Source organism: Hemitrygon akajei, unplaced genomic scaffold (assembly GCF_048418815.1).
Source record: "Hemitrygon akajei unplaced genomic scaffold, sHemAka1.3 Scf000050, whole genome shotgun sequence".
Classification (NCBI taxonomy): Eukaryota; Metazoa; Chordata; class Chondrichthyes; order Myliobatiformes; family Dasyatidae; genus Hemitrygon; species Hemitrygon akajei.
In genome coordinates this window covers 2,455,456-2,476,607 of record NW_027331936.1, presented here as the reverse complement: position 1 = coordinate 2,476,607, position 21,152 = coordinate 2,455,456, and the positions used below count along the sequence as shown (strand labels likewise).

General features: G+C 47.3%; 2 protein-coding genes and 1 non-coding gene across 3 annotated transcripts in view; all 3 read left to right on the top strand.

Moving 5' to 3' along the window:
• LOC140721129 (NACHT, LRR and PYD domains-containing protein 3-like) overlaps positions 1-21,152 on the top strand; it is a 752,838-nt gene that overhangs the window by 207,435 nt on the left and 524,251 nt on the right. The window lies entirely within an intron of this gene.
• The window catches only part of LOC140721127 (NACHT, LRR and PYD domains-containing protein 3-like), a 301,993-nt gene that overhangs the window by 173,953 nt on the left and 106,888 nt on the right, over positions 1-21,152 (top strand). The window lies entirely within an intron of this gene.
• On the top strand, positions 7,770-7,851 carry trnas-gcu (transfer RNA serine (anticodon GCU)). The gene has a single exon. It is a non-coding gene; the product is annotated as a tRNA-Ser (tRNA).

The window sequence follows — 21,152 nt, the reverse complement described above, 5'->3', positions numbered from 1 at the left end:
GTGCACAAAACTGTGCAGGCTTTACAATAAATAATGAACAAGACAATAGGCACAGTAGAGGGCAGTACGTTGCTATCAGTTCAGTCAATGAGATCTCCCTCATCTTTCTAAATTTCACTGAGTACAGACGCTAAGCCATCAAACGTTCATCGTATGATAACCCTTTCATTCCTGGAATCATCCTTGTGAACCTCCTCTGGACGCTCTCCTCGGCACCTCGGTCGGTCAAATGTAAAGAGACCGTACACTGTCAAATGCAAGACCCTGAACTGTGTTGATGAGCAGAAGGATATTGATTTACAAGTTCGCAGCTCCCTGAATATACCTACAGAGATTGATAAGGTGGTTAAGGATGCGAATGGCATGGTTGCCTTTGTTAGTCGAGGCACTGAATTAAAAAACCAGGAAGTTACGTTGCAACTTTATAAAACTCTATAGCAGTATGTACAAATAATTCAGTGTCTGTGTATTGTCGCAGTGGCCACAGTCTGAGTGGAACGAGTGAGAGTGGTGATCTTCAGGCTTTAGATTTTTGGGGCTTCAACGAAGAGAGACTTCAGAGAAAGAAAGAAAGAAAGAAATAGATAGATAAATAAATAAACAAACAAACAAACAAACAGACAGACAGTCAGACAGATAGATAGATAGATAGATAGATAGATAGATAGATAGATAGATAGATAGATAGATAGATAGATAGATAGTAAATAAAATCTCGAGGTAAGCTACATCTGATCAGTTAGGACAACTGAGAGTCCAGGCAGGATAGTTGAATACTCCTCTTCACCAATGTCGGGAGGCAGGGAGACCTCCAGTGTTCCTGATGACTACAACTGCCAGAGGTGCATCCGGCTGCTGCTTCTAACAAACCGCGTTACGGAGCTGGAACTGGAACTGGATTAACTCCGGATAAATCGGGAGGCTGAGGGGAGGCAGCTAGCACAAACAAAGTGTTAGTTACACCCAAGGTGCAGGACACATGAAACTGGGTGACCATCAGGAAGAGGAAAGGGGTTAACGAGCCAGTGCAGAGTATCCCTGTGGCCAGACCCTTCACACTTTGGACACTGTTGTGGGGCGGTGATCTAACAGAGAAAAGCCACAGTGGCCGGGTCTGTGGCACTGTGTCTGCCTCTCTGACATGTTATCGGTTATGCAGATTCCTGCATATCAACCACTGATGAAACTAGTCAAACGAGTTCAGAGGGAGATACAAACCTGACCAGAGGGAGGAACCCCGGCATTTCGGGGCGGTTTTGTAACCACGGACTGGATCATGTTCAGAGAGGCGGCTACCTACGACGGACAGATCAACATCGATGAATATGCGAGATCTCTGAAGTGTATTGATGACGTCACCGTTATTAACAATATCTACCTGAGAACAAATCATGGCTAATGGCTGGCAATAGTCAGACAGACAGCCAGACAGCCAGACAGACATTATTGATCCCGAGGGAAATTGGGTTTCGTTACAGCCGCACCTACCAAGAGTAGTGAAGATTATAGCAATGTAAATCCATAAATAATTAAATAATAATAATGTTAATCATGCCAAGTGGAAAAATAAGTCCAGGACCAGCCTATTAGCTCAGGATGTCTGAAACTCCGACGGAGGAGTTGTAAAGTTTGATGGCCACAGGCAGGAATGACTTCCTTTGACGCTCAGAGTTGCATATCGGTGGAATGAGTCTCTGGCTAACAGTACATAATAGAATGGATGTGAGATCGGGATTCTGCCGTCATGTCGCGGGAATATGGCAGCTCTCAGGTCTTTTCTGCTCAGTTTGATACACGGAACGACGTTCCGGGACCGAATGCAACCCGCCCCCCTCCATACACCCAAGGAACAGACACTCCGTCTTGCCTGTTGATATGAACTGGGGTGAAGAGCAATGGCGGCGGCGGGTGTGCGTGAGGGAATGGGGAATGCGGGTCACGATCATATCAACCGGGTCCTTACTGAATAGCTGCTGCTGCGTGTTCATATATTTTTATTCAGATGTCCCCATGAACTATTTCGATTGGTGTCGTTCAGTACAGACAAGGTGGGACAAAGGGCATTTTTCTGTGTGTAATCTTCCATGTTCAGTGGTACTGACGAATTAAGTTAGTATTTGCCTTCCTCTTTGTTTATAATGAAGTTTTAAATAGTCGAGCAGAAAAAGTGAATCATGTTACATTCATGTAAATGTATTTACAAATTTCTAAATTTACCAACTTAGAAAGGGGCCAACGAATGGCAGGGGGAATTTAACTTGACAAGATGCTGGGCTTTGTAAAGTTAAGGCAAGGCAATTCTTGCATAGTAAATGGCAGGGTGCTGGCGAATTCGTAGAATTGGATGAACCAAGCCTGTGGAAGCATATTCGTTGTAACCGGTTATACACGTAGACAAGGCATTAGACTGGAAAGCATACCGGGAACGTTTCATAAGAATGTTACCTGGAACACCCGGTTTGAGTTATAAGGCGAGGTTGCGTAAACTGACAGATGTCTCCCTGCTGCACAGGACGCTGAGGGGTGGATTAACGAGATGTTTTATATCATGAGGGTCTGCAGCAGTGAGAGTGATGAGAAGGACTCTGCAGAGAGCAAAACCACAAAAACACAAAGTCTTACAGGTCGGCCTCCCTACCGAATATCTCAAGGAAATGCGATGCACGCTTCGAGGGATGCAACAGAACACTTCCCTGCTGAACAGCCGCTCTCTGTAGCAGCAGCAGAGACGAGAACAAATCTGCAGAGAGCCAGTCCCCGTCAACATAACACTTTCCAGCTGAGCAGCCGCTATCTGCAGCAGCGGCAGAGACGAGAGCAAATCTGCAGAGAGCCAGTCCCCGTCAACATAACACTTCCCAGCTGAGCAGCCGCTATCTGCAGCAGCGGCAGAGACGAGAGCAAATCTGCAGAGAGCCAGTCCCCGTCGAGATAACGCCTTACAGGTGAGCAGACGCTGTCGGTAGCAGTGGTACCGAACGTGAGATGGATTCCGCAGAGAGCAAACTCACATGAACATGGAGTCTAACAGATTGGCAGCCGCTGTCTGCAGCACCGGTAGACATAGGAACGACTCTGCACGCAGCCGGTCCCCATAAAGCTGCCGGGTCAGTCAAAATCCCAGGCCGACTGCTCAGGCAGTGTGCACGCCAGAGTACTGACGTCATCATGGACATCTTCAAAATCTTACAGGCTGCCGTCCCCATATACATCAAATCAGCCGGTGTGCTATGTGAGCAAACAAGAACACACACAAAATGTTCGTGGAACACAACGGGCCAGGCAGCATCGATAAGGAGAAGCACTGTCGACATTTCGGGCCGAGACCCTTCGTCCTGACGTCCACCAGCATTTTGTGTGTTGTTCTCCAGCTTTTTACCTCTTTCCCCAATCAGATCTTCCCTTCTCCAGACAACAACACACACAAAATGCCGGTGGGACACAGCGGGCCGGGCAGTATCGATAAGGAGAAGCACTGTCGACACTTCGGGCCGAGACCCTTCGTCCTGACGTCCACCAGCATTTTGTGTGTTGTTCTTCAGCCTTTTACCTCTTTCCCCAATCAGATCTTCCCTTCTCCAGACAACAACACACACAAAATGCCGGTGGGACACAGCGGGCCAGCCAGCATCAATAAGCAGAAGCACTGTCGACACTTCGGGCCGAGACCCTTCGTCCTGACGTCCATTCTCCAGATAACAACACACACAAAATGTCGGTGGAACACAGCGGGCCGGGCAGCATCGATAAGGAGAAGCGCTGTCAACATTTCGGGCCGAGACCCTTCGTCAGTTTGAATTTCCAGCATCTGCAGATTTCCTCGTGTATGAGACGTCAGCATTCATTTTGTATGGACTACAAAATTAAATGCTGAGGCTTAATATAATCAGACAGCACATCGGGGATAATGAGCAATTTCGATCACCTTATCTAAGGAAGGATGCACGGCCATTGGAAAGGTGCCCGGGAAAGCACACGGCAATTATCCCGAAATTAAAGGGTTAACGTGCGGGAAGCGTTTGATAAATGTTGGGTGATATCACTAAAAATTACAGAATATTGAGAGACTTTGAGAGTGTGGATGTGGTGGAAATAATTCACATAGTGGGGAAAGTCTAGGATCAGACGGCACTGCCTCAGAATACAAGGGCTTCCCTTTAGAAGAAAGATGAGGAGAAATTTCTGCCATCTCAGTGGTGAGTCTGTGGAACCCATTGCTATGGACGGCTGCAGAGGCGGAGTCATTGGCTGTTTATAAAGCTAAAGTTGGTAGTTTTCTGATCAGTCAGGGTGTCAAAGGTTACGGCAGAAGGCAGGAAAATGGGGGTTGAGGGAAATAATAAAGCAGAGCATGCAACAGTAAGCACCCCCCCCCCCCGCCACGTTTCAGGAAAAAGCATCAGCGCCCACCACCCACCAAATAAGCAATAGCAAAGTCCCCAAAGAGAGATGTGCCCAAAGGTGAGAGAGCTTTACCGGATATGTACTGGGCCGAACCCACCACAGACTGTAGGAACTCACATTCAAAGGCATTGAATGAAGCCATGCCGAATTTCCGCAAACTCCTAAGAAAACAGAGGCGCCGTCGTGCTTTCTTAACAATTGCACGTGATGGGTCCAGGACAGATCCCTGAAATAGTTGCACCCACAAATTTAAAGTTGCTGACCCTCTCTCGTCCTCCGAAGAGGACTGGCTCATGGACCTCTGGTTTCTCCTTCCTTTTGACTTACTTGCATGGAGTGAGACGTGGGGCAGGGTGGAAGTTGCAGACAAAGCTGATGCAATTGTCAAGCTCAGCACGACTGCAGGAAGCGGCAGCAATGCATTGGTCGACGTAGCGGTGGGAGCGTTGGGGTGCATTACCGGGGAAGGTTTGGTACATGGACTGTTTTACGAAAATGCAGACGTATCTGGGTCCTATGCGAGTTCCATGGATACCCATTGAACTTAGAGTAAGTGGGAGGAGCTGGAGGACAAACTGTTGAGGTGAGGACCGGTTCTGCCAGACGGAGGATGGTGGTGACGAGGGGAATTGTTTTTTATTTTTTGTGAAATAAGTGGAGAGCTTTAAGGCCCTTTTGATGGGGGGAACTGGACATCCATAGAGAAAATCAGACGGTCACGGCCAGCGAATATTAGTCAGTTCATGGAGAGCACTGAGAAGCCCCAAGGAATTGTTTATGAAAGTGCTTTCAGAAATACTGCAAAGACTAGACACATACTATTATAGGTTGCTTACAACGAAGACGAGGCATTACGTTTTCCCCGAGGGTGGTGTACCCGATTAATCCCCACTCGGAATTGAGACAACCATGTTGCAGGGAGTGAGAGACAGAATGGAACCGAATCCGCCAGTTTGGCAAAACGACCGTGACAGGACTCGAATCTGTAATCTTCTGATGACTTCCAATCAAGCACCGAAGTCAGACGCCTTATCCATTAGGCCACACGGTCCTATTGCAGGAGAAATGTCAGGGGGGAAATGAGGAACTTGCTGACTGCTGCAAGTAGTTTCCCACGTGTAGACTGATTTCCCAACCGAGCAGGCAGTGTTTTTCATCCCAGGTGAACATTCAGCCATTGTTTTCAATATCTCTACATTCATTCTGGCTTTGGGCTCTTCATTTAAATTCAATTATCTCTTTCTGTCACACAGAAAGGAATTCTCAAAAGCACACGTCACTGACTTTAGCGGCGGCGTTATACTCTGGGATTGGAATCCCAATTAGGATTGCATAAGCAGGGCCAGGAGTGAGTGGACGATCAGGGTCGATGCCATTCATTTGACAATTCCTGGGGAGCGGTTGTCAATGGTACCCAGCACAAAAAGTCTACCAGCCAGAAGGGGAACGGAAGAGGAAGGGAGAAACGGAGAGAGATGGAGAGATACAGGGGTGGTGGGAGGGGAGGGAGGGGGAGAGGGAGAGAGAGAGAGAGAGAGAGAGAGAGAGAGAGAGAGAGAGAGAGAGAGAGAGAGAGAGAGAGAGAGAGAGAGAGAGAGAGAGAGAGAGAGAGAGAGAGAGAGAGAGAGAGAGAGAGAGAGAGAGAGAGAGAGAGAGAGATGACCTCGGATGAGTTAGGGAAAACGAAATCGCAGGTTAGCTCTCTGGGGTTTACAGAAGATCCCGTTTGAGTTGGTCTGTCGGTCTGTCATTCTCCAGCTATTGCTTCCCATTGATGTATCTCCCTCTCCGTGTAGGTGGAGGTGTCTGAAAGCTACTGCCTGGTCTCTACAAGATAGGCGATAGTCCGCCACATTAAAACAGCAACCCCTTTGCTTGCTGTTCGATGGTACATTGAGAGTGTGGAAGGTGGAAAGTGCGTTCGGAGAGAATCAAATTCGACGAGAAGTAAGTGATGTAATGTAGAGCCGGATAATGTCTCGTCGGCAGGTAGAGATGAAAACGTCCGGGGAGGCAGAGAGTTAGATCGGGTTGTCCAAGAATTAGAGGAGGATTTCGAGACGGGAGAAGTGATTATCAGTGCGGGGTTGAAAATTCGTTCAGAAAAGGTAGGGTCGGAAACGGAGGTCAATGTGAAGTACATATCACCTCCCAAACATCAGCTCGTCCCGAAAGTTTGAGAAGCTTCAACGCGTTGTGTATGTAAGTTTTTGTAGAAGTACATCACAGACGCGACACATAACATTATATGTTGCGTATAATGAAGACGTGATATTTCGCTCCGTTTCCCAGCAGGGCGGAGTAATCTGGTTAATCCCCGTGCGTGCAGTTGTTTCACATGAGGCAAATGTGCTGCAGAGAGTGGGTGACAGAATGGAACCAAAACAGTCAGGTTGGTAAAACGACCGTGATCGGACTCGAACCTGCAATCTTCTGATGACTTCGAATTCAGACGCCTTACCCATTAGGCCACACGATCGTCTTCAGCAAGAAATGCGAAACGTGCGAATTGCCGTCAGGCATTTCCGCGCGATGACTCATCTGCTGACCGATCTAAACGTAATTTTAAAACGCAGTGTTTTCATCCCAGATGAACATTCGACTACGGTTGTTAATATCACCAAATTTTGCAACTTTCGTTTAAATGTAATATTCTGTTTCACTGTTTCTCTTACCAAAAAAAGCCATCCGTAAAGACGCACGCCACAGACTTTTGAGGCGGTCTTATATTCTGGGATTGGAATAAACGAAAATGGTCCAATAAAATGAATTCGTCATTGATAGAGAGGCGTGCTATCTTCTATATTTCAGCCAGCACTTGCAGACGCCAGAACCGACCGGCCTGCGTTTGTGTCGGTGAAGGTTAGGACATTGGGATCTGCTGCCTCAGGCAGTGCTGGGTGCGCTTCAGTGTTTCTCTAGTTTAGTAGCTATCGGATTCTTACAATTGCCAATACACGAAAAGCCGTTTATTTTGGAGCCGGATGAGAATTAACTATAATATCCGTTTTCTTGAAGTCAGACAACATGATAAATAAGCCACTAGACGTATATTTACTTCGATACAGTGCTATCTCACCGTACAGCTCGAAACACGCTGTTTCTCAGAGTTACAGAGCACTGAATCGATCAATCTGGCATAGCACGGCGGTAGCGGCTGAAATGCCAGTAATAGCTAGTTCTGTTTTTGCTGTGGTTAGCATCTATCTCCGTAAGCCTTCCTTCCCCATGTCCATGAATTCCAATAAGCATTACAGGCAAACTAAATAGAGGTGGAATCTGAAAACAAATGTGTAGAACATAAGCGGAGATTTTACGTGCTGTGAAGAAGTTCATAACTTTGGAACAGAAGAGATAGAAGAACAGACGATGTGGCCTACAGGTTAAGGCGATGGACTGCTAATCCATTGTGCTCTGCGCGCGTGGGTTCGAATCCCACCCTCGTCGCGACCTCTGTATCTGAGGAGCCATCGGTTGGAAAACATCCAGATCTACAGTGTTTACCAGATAGTTTGTTTTGTGAGTCATGAAAAATAATGTTCACAATTAGAAGTTGTCTCCAAATTTGCCCATAAAACAATAGCATTAGGAAAGGAATTAGACCGTTGAGACCATCGGGAATGGCTGATACATTATCCCTCTCAACCCCAATCTCCTACCTTCTCCTCGTCACACGTGACCCTCTTACTGATTATGGAACTGTCAATCACCTCTTTTAATACATCGATTGACGGCCTCCACGGCTATCTGTGGCAATAAATTCCACAAATTCCTAGCCATTTGGCTACAGAAGTCCTTCCTTATCTCTGTTCTAAATGGGCGTCCTTATATTCTGGGGTTGCTTCCTCTCTTCTTATACTTCTCCACGACCAGCAGCATCCTCTCTATGTCCACTATACCCAGGCCTTTCAATAATCGACAAGTTTCAATGGCATCAGCGCGTCATTCTTCGAAACTACAGAGAGTACAAACTCATTAAACGCTTTTCATATTTCACCTTGAAATTCCCGGGATCATTCTCGCGAACGTCCTCTGGACCGCTTCCAATGCCAACATATTCGCTTTTGCATCAGGGAGCCAAACTGTTCACTATATTCCAACTGCGGTCTGACCAATGCCTTATAAAGATTCAGAATTACATCCTTCCTCCAAGGAGGAATACATTGGATGAGTGTAAATTGCATTGAGCGATGGGCGGAATTAAGCTGAAAGTCATCACTGTTGTTGTAATGGGCACTCGGGAGGCAGTCACGCACGCAGTTAAGATGGCCGGGGTCACTTACTTTAAAGAAGCTGGCAAGGAGGTACAAGGAAGGAGTGATACAAGGGTGGGAGTGACAACCCGAGTTAAAATGGCCGACAGGGTGGGTATGATTAATTGAAAATGATCACCATGGAGCCAGTTGCTTGTTGATTAAAATAGGAGCCAGGGATGGATTAAAGCCAGAATATAAAATTATCAGTGGGGAGGGAGTGACTCGCCGACATAACATTGTCACCAGGGAGGGAATGACTCGCGGACCCGGGAGGGAGGGATACACTATCAGCAAAGTGGAGGCCAGGAACGGAGTGTAAAACTGACAAGTCAGAAGTAATGGCGGGCCGACCGGAAATAGTCCCTGTCTCCTTTGTTATAATGGCCGACACGGAAGAAGAGACGGGCAGTCTGAAAGCAGCCAACAGGTAGGGAGAGACCCACCGGTATAAAATGGCCAAAACGGATGGAGTGGCACATTAATGGGCCGATTTAAATTGTTGACTGGGAGAGAGTGACGGACTGAACTAAAATGGCCGCTGATTCGCTTACATTTGTTGACGGGGCGAAAGTTCCTGTCAGAAAATGGAGACCAACGTGGATAATCCAATGGCAGAACGGGGAGGAGTGAAAGGACGGTTAGGTAGTGGAATTATAGGACAGTGAGGAGAGCGATAGTGGTGAGTAACTTATTCAATAGTTGAAGATGGGTGGGTGGTGAGAGTGCCTGCTTCCCAGATCAGCCGCTGGCTAGCATAAGATGGACGGGAGCAAATGGGAGAGGGAGGGAACGAGGGGATAATGGAGAGTGAGGAGTCGGTGACGCGGTCAGGGTGGATGGGACGGAGAGCTGAGCACCTGATCCCCTCCATGATATTATTCCCTTTCCCCCTTTCTTCAGTGAATCACTGCCCCACCCTCACTGTCCCGTCACTCCTCACTCCGTCCCTTTACTCCTGAAACACTCGGCTCTCTGACCATTCCCTATCCTCTCTATCGCCGCCAAATTGTCCTGGCTGGTGCCCAGCGAGTTGCTCAAAGACGGAGGGAGGTTGCGAGTGGGGGAGCGAAAGTTCCCATCACAAAATATTCCCTATCCAGGATGAGGTACCGCCAGAGAGAGGGCGAGCGGCTGGGGAGGAAAATGACGGGACTGATGGAACGACTAGGACAGTGGATGATAGAGGGATGTAGAGTTGGGAGAGAGGTGTGAAAGTTGGCAACACGCAATATCAGTCAACCAGCGAAAGATGTACAACATCGAAGTGGTGCGTGGATCGAGGGGCGTGGGAGGGTGGAGTTTTGCAAGTGACTGGCGCGGAGGAAAGTGACGACGGTGAACGTGAGGGAGTGACTCACCTATTGGTGGAGAGGTGGTTGAGAGGGTCGGCACTTCTTGTCACAAAATGGCTGCTTGCAAAAGTTTAGGCGGACAGCTGTGAGAGAGGAGGGCTATGGAAAGGGGAGTGGGGATGGGCTAGTTGGGATTGAATCAACAGGGAGAGGAATGTGCGGACGGTGAAAGTCTTTCTAAGATAGTAGGAGAATCCAGCCCAAATTGGCCGTCAGCCAGGATGAGATGGAAAGTGATAGAGAGCTTAGCGAGTGGACAGAGAGTGGACAGAGTGGACAGAGAGTGGAATTCTTCAGGAGTAACGGGACGCAGTGATGAGTGACAGGACAGTGAACGTGGGCAAGTGTCTCACTCAAAGGAGGACAAAGGCAATAATGGGGTGGAGGGAATCAGGAATGACGGGACGGTGAGGTGGGGCAGTGACTAAGTAAGGGGGAATGGCAGTGGGGTGAAGCTAAGGTCAGATTTCCATCACAAAATGACCGCTGGGTGAGAATACGATGCACGACGAGTAAAGCCGAGCCGATGGTGACGGGATGGCGAGGGCGGAGTGGTCAACTCACAGCATGGTTGGATCTGGGGTGCGCAAGGGGAGGAAGGTGGTTACGAGGAGAGACCAGAATCCTTAACCGGTCTCCGAACCCCGCCCTACTATTTGGCTGCCCTTCTCACGCCGTTTGCCTCAACTGCATCAGACTGTACGGTGGAGTGGGAGGGGATCGTCAGAGACTTCCGTCGAAGGCACGAGTGAAGGCGTGTATTCTGGAGAAGATGGAGACGAGGTCTGTAGTTCCGGACTGGTTGGCATGGGTGACGACAATCCACGGCAGGGAGACGCGGAACGGTCAGAGATTGCAGAGCAGAGTGGTGAAAAGGAAGGGGTGGAGAGAGGGGACAAGATGAGTACAACCATCATCACCCGGTGTCAGCCATCACCCCACCTCTCTCCCCCTTTCTCGCTTCCTCTCCACCGTCTCCTCCCCACACCCCTTTCTTCACCACACCTCTCAGTTTTTTCTCTCCCTTTCTATCATCCCCTCTCTCTTCCATCTCTCTCCACATCACTCATTTGCATCTCTGCCCTCTTTCTCTCATCTCTCCCCACACACACCTCGTACACTGAAAAATCCTACTCACCACAGAAGCCTCTTCCGTGAATCATTCGATGTTCTTGCAATTGACGGTGCAGATGAGGACGGACATCATCAGCTCCTCGAAACAGCTTATCATAAAAGTCACCGTGACCACACTCACGGTCCCGTGAGAGAGAGAAAGAGGTCGGGAGAGGTTGGAGTGGGAGGGACTCGCCGTGGTGAATGGAGAAATGGATAGAATGAGACGCAGAGAGGGGCGGAATAGAGAGAGGTCGAGAGATACAGTAGGTGGGGAGCGAGCTGGGAGAGAGGAAGTTGGGAAAGGAGGGGGAGAGAGAGTGTGAGAAGGGTGAAAGTGAATGCTGAGACAGAGGTAGAGGAAGAGGGATAACAAGACAAAGGGAGAATGGGGTTACAAGTGAGGAAGTGAGGGTTATATAGGTGAGAGTGGAGTATCCCATCTACCGTGTGGGCGTTGTCAGACTGTCATGTGACTTCACCGGATGGGTCGATGTCGCCGGCTTCTCAATCTATCAATTCACGTTTGGCCTACAAATTCTGTGCGTGTGAGGGTGCTAATTTTTTTTTCTGCGTGATTACGAGTCAAGCAGACCTGTTCGGCTGCACTGGATACGATTAATATTTTTACGTAAAACAATGGTGACGAGGATGCGATCTGTGACACTCGCTCTTTTAGAATCTATGTTCACATTTGAACAGTGGCCATAATTGGACAAGTTCAGTAACACTGTGTTTCACAGACAACGAGGTTTGCGTTGAAAAATTTGACTAGTTCTTCGCGGCAAACAATATCACTGAGCCAATCAAAAGGTTACTATCTTGCTCGGTTTATGCAGACTGGAAACAAACAACATCGTCCGAAGTTTGATGAATCTCGATTTGCTTTCTTTGAAATTTTCTGAGGAACTTCTGAGATTAATTGTATCTCATTACAATCCTAAACCATTAGACTGTTGCGACGCACTTCCCAGCGCACTCGAACCGGCTTACAAAGTGGCGCGCGCCGGAATAGAGGCTGGTCCCAAAAAGGGCGCCAAGCCTGCTTCACCAGCAAGGGGAAAAACCCGCGCGCGGGACGGGACTGTGAATACGTGCCCCCTACAGCATTCCCGCCCGGGGAGAGCGGGATCAGGAAGACTTTAAAGCGAGTCCGCGAAGTTTGAATAAATCTCTTTTGCAAACTGCAGCTCACCGACTGCGTGTCGTTATTTCAGCGCTGCATGTAGCACACCGCGAAAAGATATTGTGCATCGCGTTAGATTCAGCTCTCGTTTTCAGCTAGATGAATCGTTAGCAACGTTTTTTGCTGAATTAAGAAAACTGACTGAACTTTGTGCTTACGTTGCTGTTCAAGGAGTTATGATATAAGATAGCTCACTCGTCAGAGTGATGTTCGCATTCAGCGTCGCTTATCGGCAGAATCAGAGCTCTCACTTCAATCAGCCTTTGATATCACAAATGGCATCGAAGCGGCGGATAAAAATGCAGTTTTGTTGCCAGAGTGCCAAGTACAAAGAGCTGTGACATCATCTACAAGGGCGGCAGATGGTACTGACGTTAACAATGTGTCCTTAGCTAAGAATCACAGGAATTATACTCCGGGATTTCCGATGTTACCGTTGCGCTGAATTTCACCAGAAGCCTACTGGCTGTTGACACCAAGACTCATTAAGTTCTACTTGCCAAAAGAAAGGGCACTTGGCCAGTGTTTGCCGAACTCGGCCTCCATCCAAACCAAAACGTTCCACAGTATCCGATCTCTTCCTATTGATCAGGATGTGGCTGGCCAAGCTACGTTCTGGACAGTGGTCACCAACTTCCACTTTCCACGAGTGTCGATAGTAGGACGCTCATCAATCCAATGCAAAACAGAGGTGTTGAAATTCACCGATGATGTAAGTCACCATTCCATAAATAAACAGCCCAAATATTATATTTTTATAATTTTTTCCTGGTAAACGATTGCTGCAAACAAAAGGCTCTATCTTTCCATTCGGAGCTGAGCTTCGGAACGCCTGTATGAACCGGCATTTCTGCGTGTGAACTGAAAGCTCAAAAGCGCTGGACGGTGCTTCTTTGAAGGCCGAATCTAGCCGTCGGGGTCCAGGTCGGTGATCCGAGAAAGAGCCAATGTGCAGCCATTGCTGGAGCGGACTTAGAGGCGATTCGATGTGGCAGTACAAAGGCGAGGCGGAGTCCGACCCCGTGTTCGAGACCGAGGACAGATCCGAGATTAGATCGTTTTTGAAGTGGGGCCGAATTGGAAATTTCGGAACAAGCAGAACCGAGGCGGTGAGGCCAGGCCCGAGAGATTTTTGAAGCACAAGGGCCCGGGACCGAAAACAGGAACGACGCAATGTTTGGACGTTTTAAACGACGGACCAGATTGGATGAGGGACGTGTCGCTTCGGCTCGGTGCTCCGCGACGTTTACTCGGTGCTGCACTGAACTGAGGCAGGGACATATCCCTGAAACGGTTTTTGCAATGTCTGGCTACCTGCCTGTCAAGGGATTCACTTTCCTGAACTTCAGTCCTGAAAGTTATTTGGTGAGGTTTATCGTTTGCAGCATTGGCCATTCCGGATTGTTTTCTCTGTACATTGGGGGTTTGACCGTCATCTTTCTTAACCGGTTCCATTGGCTTTCTTTGTTTTGTGGTTATTTGTAAGGAGCCGGATATAAATGTTGAAAAAAGTATACCTTGATAATAAATGCACTTCCGAGTTTGAACTGTAAACATGTACGTCTTCATCGATGGGTCAGCAGTGGAAAGGCCGAGAGGTTTCCATTTCCATTTCCCGTCCACTGCTCTGCAGATGATGAGCTGGAGAAGAGGCAATTACGAAAAAGTATAAGATGATTAATGATGTCAAAGTCTGTGAAGATATGTGATGTGCAAAAGACTCCAGAAAATTTCTAGAGATATACACTGGACAGTATGCGGGCTGTTCAATCCCGTCAGGTGTGGAGGCGCTGATACAGAACATCGGAAAAAGTCAAAAAGTGTTGTAAAGTCAGTCAGCTCTAGCAATGGCATCAGGCTCCCCCCATATTCAAAGAGCAATGTCTGAGGAAGACGGCATCCATCATTAAGGACCCTCAGGATCCAGAGCACTTTGCATTGCTGGCACCAATAAGGAGGTACCTGGTCACAAGACACTCCCTGAACGTTTCATTAACACATGATCGCATAAAGCTTACAACAATATGGCATCGCAGGAACTCGGTTGTGCCCATATTTTAGTCTGTTCCATTATCAATCTGACCCTTTCCTACTACATGGCCCTCATCTTTCTCCTTCAGCTACCTGCCTATTTGAGAGTCTGTGGAATGTCACTAACGGATACGACACTACGTCACTGAGTACAGAGCGCTACACGTACACACCACTCAGTGTGTAAAAGAAATGCCTCTGCCATCACCACAATACTTTCCGCCCAAATCCATCAAGTTATGCCTCCATGTATTCGCCATTTCTGCCTGGGAAACATACAGTATCTCTTGCTGTACAATCGGTCTCTGCCTCTTATAATTTTCTACACCTTTCCAACGTCACAGCTTATTTTCTGAACTCCTGAAACAAACCTCTAGCTCGCTCAACCTCTCTTCATAATCCTGGCGTCATCACAGTAAATCTCCTCTGCTCCATCTCTAATGATTCGACATCCTTCCTATAATATGACGATCAGAACGGAACAGAAAACTGAAAGTGAGGATTCAGCAGGGTTTTATAGGGTTACAAAATTATCTCACGGCTCATACACTCATTCCCCTATCTAATGAAGACCAGCACAGCTTCTGCCTTCTGCGGCCAATCCAATTCTGAATCCGCACAGGTAATTGGAACACAGGAACTCATGCCTCCTACCCTCCTCAATGAGCTTATCGTTGGGCGAATAGGCCATTATAAAATCCATATTCACAATCTCCAGTCCTCGGTTTTAATCAATATGTCTTGGCAATTCCTCACGGCATTCAATTATGCTCGTGAGACATGTTCTGCTCTTCTGTACGTCCTGTCGACTATCCCTAATCAGTCTGTGCTTCGGCAAATCAATAGAATACAATTGAACTTTATTGTCACGGCTGAAAACAACAAAATTGCGGCGCTGCTCCAGCCTGGGCAAAACAGATATTTGCAATGCGTGCGGTATGGATTCATTAAAACAAGACAAATACTTTATTTATATAAACAAATGATTTCGGTAGCACTCACGGGCCATTGGCCAGGCAGGGCGCAGCATTATACAGCAGAAAAACGGCCCTCGGGATGAAATTTCCATCTAAGGCCATGGTGAAGATGTTTCCCTATCTCCTACCAGATGGCAGGAAATTAAACAAACAGTGTCAGGATCGAGTGGGTCTTTACTGTTGCCGTAGGCATCGAGAGTTCGATTTTCTCCCATCCGGGAGTTGAGCCGCAGAGATGTTTGGAGCCGTCCTAAACCACCGTTTGAATGGTTTTCAATCTGTCTCGCTGGATTAAGAGTACAGCACTGTCATTGCGTGTGTCAGTATGCTCTCTATCGCACATAAAATGTTGACCAGCTATTTTTGAGACAGATTAGCTCTCACTAATCACCTCATATAGTAGAGTCACTGTTGTGCTTCTGTTGCTAACGAGCTTTTTGCTGATGGACCGAGAGAGCTCCTCGGTGGTATTCATCCCCAAAAACCTGAACCTCTGACCACTCCCCATTACGTCACCATTTAGGGATAGCGGGGCTTGTTCGAGACTTCTTGCATGTTTGAAGTCGATTACCATTTCTATTGTCACCTTAATGCTGGTCGAAGTTTGAGGTTCATCCTCTTTATATGCAGATTCATTAGTCTTTGTGATTAGGCCAGTACCTGTTGTGTCCTCTGCGACTATGATGACGGAGTTTGTAGCAAGAGCGGGAGTGCAGTGATGGGCGAAGAGAGAGAGAGAGTAGAGACGTGGGCTCCGTACACACCACTGCGGGTACCTGTGTTGAAGTTTTAGGGATTTGATGCGCACTTGCTTCGTTTCAACGTTTCGTTATGAATAGTGAGGACATCTAATTTCCAATTACAGGTCGATGTGCCGAGAATTGAGGAGTTCCTAAACGTATCTCCAGAAATTCTCCCCAATTTTGCCCGTCACTGAAGTAAGAGTAATTGGTCTATTATCCCCAGGGTTAATCCTGGAACCTTTCTTGAACAAAATAGTGATATTTGTCAGAACCTCCCACCATCTAATGCTTCGCACCTATTCCAGTGGGGACGCACAGATAATCACCAAACCCGAAGCAATCTCTTCCCAGACATCCATTAGTAACATGTGCTATATTCCTTTCCCTACCGGGGACTTATCTATCCTCATTCTCCTCAAAATCTCCAATGCATCTTCCTTCGAAACCTTGACATATTCCAGCATGTCAGCCTGTTCACGCTGCCCCCACATTCATCAAATTCCCTCTGGGATTCCTACTCTGTGCTCAACGGAGTATTTGTTTAATAGTACTCGTCCACGGGATAAAATCTGTTGGGAACCTCTGCACTGGTGAAGACTGAAGCACATCATTCATTGACGACCTCGACTACTGCCTCCGACTGCAGGCACATGTATCTTTCCTCTTGTATCCTTCATCGCTTCTGCGCTCTCGTCCTCCTGTTCTCCTCCTCGCCAATGTACACTCCTAACACTTACGTCCATTGTTTGGCTCCTTCTTGGGGACCTTGTAACTCTCCAGAAACCTCTCCGATGATCTCCACTTCTTAAGCCTTAAGCATACTTCATTATTCCTCGGGAATGGATATTCCACATCTCGGTACAGCCATGACCCCTTCGAGTTAGCATACTTTCCCTACCTCAGTGGGACTTACCTACCCAGAACGCCAAGCAAGGACACACTAACGTTGGGCATTTCCGTGAACACATCCGTTCCTAGCTTACATCCCCAGGTTCCTGCCTCATAGCATCATGATGGGTTCTCCTCCAAAATTAAACACTTACCAATATATTCTGCTCATATCCTTGTCCATGGCTGTGCAACAGTTCAGGCAGTTGTCGTCAGTATCACCAAAATATTCGCTAAGCCTCGTATATCCGGACATGTGTTGAGAGTTAGGGGGCAAAAGTTAAAGGGTAACACGAGGGGTAATTTCTTTACTCAGAGAGTGGTGGCTGTGTGGAATAAGCTTCTAGTAGAAGTGGTAGAGGCAGGTTCGGTATTGTCATTTAAAGTAAAATTGGATAGGTATATGGACAGGAAAGGAATCGGGGGTTATGGGCTGAGTGCGGGTCAGTGGGACAAGGTGAGAGTAAGCGTTCGGCACAGACTAGAAGGGCCGAGATGGCCTGTTTCCGTGCTGTAATTGTTATATCGTTATATGGTTATCTTAGTTCAGCTTATTCTCTTCAAGCACCGGCTTTCTAAATTATTTCTAAGCTTTTCTAAATTAAAAAAAAAACTACGTCACTGTTTGCATTATTTTTGCGCTACCTCTCTTACTTATTTATTTCTTATTGTTTATTTTAGCGCTTTTGGTCGTATTGCGCCATTCAGACATCTCACGACGTTTACTGGAGATAGTAAACGTGATGCTGGTTCCGATTCTGATGATGGAAATGAGGAGCCAATGATGATCCATAATATGCACCGTCATTTATTGAGACCTTATTCGGAACTAGAAAAGCCGATGCCCATTCGGTATTGGTAATATTTGTCCCAAGGGTTATAGTGGAGATTTTAAGCCTTTAACGTTAACAGTGAAGGGATACTTCGATACATTTCGTACTGTCAGTGTCAATCATGCCTGCACAATGGGCTGCTGAGCTCATTGTGACTGAAGAAGCATGGACAAAGTTGGAATGAGGTGATGAAATCTGTATTGTCTACAATTACATTGGGCAACTAATGCAGAATGTGCAAGCTCCCTCTAATGTTCATATGACGTGGTGTTGGTTTCAGGATAAATCGTGAGCTGACTCAAAGCTAACATTTGCTTTGAGAGATATGGAGGGAGATGTCATTCAATTAATATCAAATAAAATGAATGTGAAGGCAGCAATAAAGTAGGTGACAGGTCATGACTGGCATTTCAATACAGATTGCGTGGAACAGCTTTAAAAACTTTCTGATTGTATACTTTACCAGAAGGCGTTATGGACTGAGCTTTCAATATTCCCTGTGGTGCCGAGAAAGCACAAAAGTAGAGACGGTACCTTGTTTGTTAACTGACTGTAACCAGCTGGAGTTATTGTGCAATCTTTGCTGCTGTTGTTTTTTTTTAAACGGGACATAGATTAAGGTATAAAAGGGCAGAGAGCTCAGAGCACAGGCGAGTGGCGCTTAGGGAAGGGGTGCGGCACATTTTGTACAACACCCGATAATGGCTCTACCAACAATCCGGCATGTAAGGATTGTTTTTTACTCTATTCTCGCAGCTTTCGGTGTTCCGGGTAAGTCGACACATCCTCTGTCTGAAATGTTATGGACGGTCCTCCATTAACAGACATTTCACTGGGTGTTGTTTATCGGCGAAACCAACCCAGCGCGGAGACACGGCAGACTACTGCTGCTGAAAGGGTCGTCTCCGCTCTCCACGCTGATCCAGGATCAAGTTCACTGCCACCCCCGCCTCCAAAGTTCATCGCAGACGATGCTGCTGAAATTCAGAGAGATCAATCCTCTCCGCTGTTGAACATTGCCAGCGGAAATTTGATACCGCAGATTGAAATAAATTTTGTGACCGAAATTTTGGTGAATGAGCAGTGGAACAGAACGAATTGTGGAACGCTGTGGATTGTACAAACTGCCGCCGTAGCTGAACTATTTGTCTCTGTCTCTGTCTCTCTCTCCGCCTCCCTCCCTCCCTCTCTCCCGTTCTGTCGTTCTGTGTCTCTGTCTCTCTCCCACCCTCCCTTTCTCTCTCTCTCTCTCTCTCTCTCTCTCTCTCTCTCTCTCTCTCTCTCTCTCTCTCTCTCTCTCTCTCTCTCTCTCTTTCTCGCTCACTCGCTCTTTCGCTGTCACTCCCTCCCCCCTTTGTGGAATTCCGATCAAACCTTTGATTATATGTCTTACCCGTACCAGTTGGGAATTATAGTAAATATAGCTAACACAAGAATGGGGTGTCCAGCTAGAGATTTGAATTAATCTCTCCCTATCGCACCTTTAAGCTGACAATGAATGGGATCCAAATGGCAGATATATCTAAGTGGAAGAGCTTATTTATTGGTAGACGCTTCTGAAACTCTTCTAGTTTAAGCTAGATTGTGTAGAAGCGACAATAGGCGAGTCAGTGAATTCCGATCCTGTTCACTGGGTCCTGTCCTCATTCATTGATTAAACCGAGGGAACGAGTGCATCGGTTTCACCCTGGGACTGGTGACCTGGTGGCCAGTACTGGCTCAATAGTAATGAGTGGAATCTGTCGGCTGCACATCAGCCGACCCTCCTGCAGCTACTGGGTTCAGCTCTATCACGGCTCTCATTCCCTACAGCTGGTGTCTGAATGGGGCTTAGAGGGTTGGAGTCATCGAAATGACTATCGCACGGGTAGGGAATGTAGGGCGCAAGGGAGGTATGGGGGAAGCTGGTGATCTCTCCTATTTTTCTGAGTTGTGATGGCGAATGAGCAGCAGTGTTGCCCCCTCTCGGTTACATCGCCAAGGGAAATCGAGAGCATTTCACCAGCAACTGAACCCAGAGCAAATGCACGTTCAGCTCCTATCAATTTTAGTTCTCTGAATTGGAAGATTTTCTTCTGTCTTGGAACACATTGCGGCAGTAATTTTGCCGATCACTGTCGGAATAGTATTTTCACATTGGATTCTGAGAACAATTCTCCTCTCCCTGTTTGTAACTCACAATTTCTGACTCTTTCCCTAGCTAACCTACTGACGATGGTGGTCCTCTCCCGAGGGAATTGCGGCCTTTCCAAATGTATGTCCCACTACATGGTCGCCATGGCAACGGCAGATCTCCTGGTGATGATGGTCTGTGTAATTGCGTATCATATCGACATGTACCAGTTTCCATTCTCCTTCCTGTCCTACACATCTGCCTGTAAGGTCGTCCTGTACTTCACGTCGACCAGCCTGCAAACCTCGGTCTGGTACACTGTCATGTTCACAGCCGATCGGTTTGTAGCGATCTGTTGTCAGAAGCTTAAAGCGAAATATTGCACAGCGAGAACAGCTGTTGCTGGCATTATAACGGTGCCGCTCCTGGTGCATTTACAGAGGGTCCCGTTTCTATTTGAGTCTAACCTGTGCGTATAGTTAACGGTATTCAATGGGGCTGTCAGACGAGCTCGTGGTTCAGGTCGTCAGTTGCGGGAGTCGCATTCTCCTTTCTGCAGAGTATGTTAACGTTTATATTACCTTTCGTTCTGATAGCCCTGTTTAACTGTCTGACAGTGAGATGCATTTTATTAGCCAGTAAAGTACGGCGCGGACTGCGCGGTCACAGCAGTCAAGCGCAGAAGGATCCCGAGATGGAAGGCCGCCGGAAATCCATCATTTTACTCTTTAGTGTATCTGGCAGTTTCATTCTGTTGTGGCTGACGGTCGCCGTGAGCTTTATGACCACCCGACTCGCAGGGACCGCGCATTATGACGGCGATTACACCGACTCTGCCTATGTCGCCACTGAAGCTGGCTATATGCTCATGTACCTGAGTTCCTGCACGAACACCTGCATTTATACAGCGATCCAAGCTAAGTTTAGAGAAGACATGCGGCTGGTGTTAAAATCCCCTTGGACTTTGTTTTTAATATTGGTTAAAAAATACAAATAAAGCAAAGCACATGCTCCTAAATGTCGAAAGTTCATTAACCACTAATTCTCCGCATCGGGCATCCGTCATTGGGTCGCGATGTATATTTGGGTTTTATGTATAATGGGTCGCGTCATTCAATTGACTTGGAATAAAGAACACTCCATTTCCGTGCAGGTGCGTCCTTCATAACCGTGACGTCATCAACAGTCCAGGCACCTGATCGCTCATTCACTCGTTGCGCTTCAAAGCTGCGTTGACGCTCAGGGCTCATTTGGCC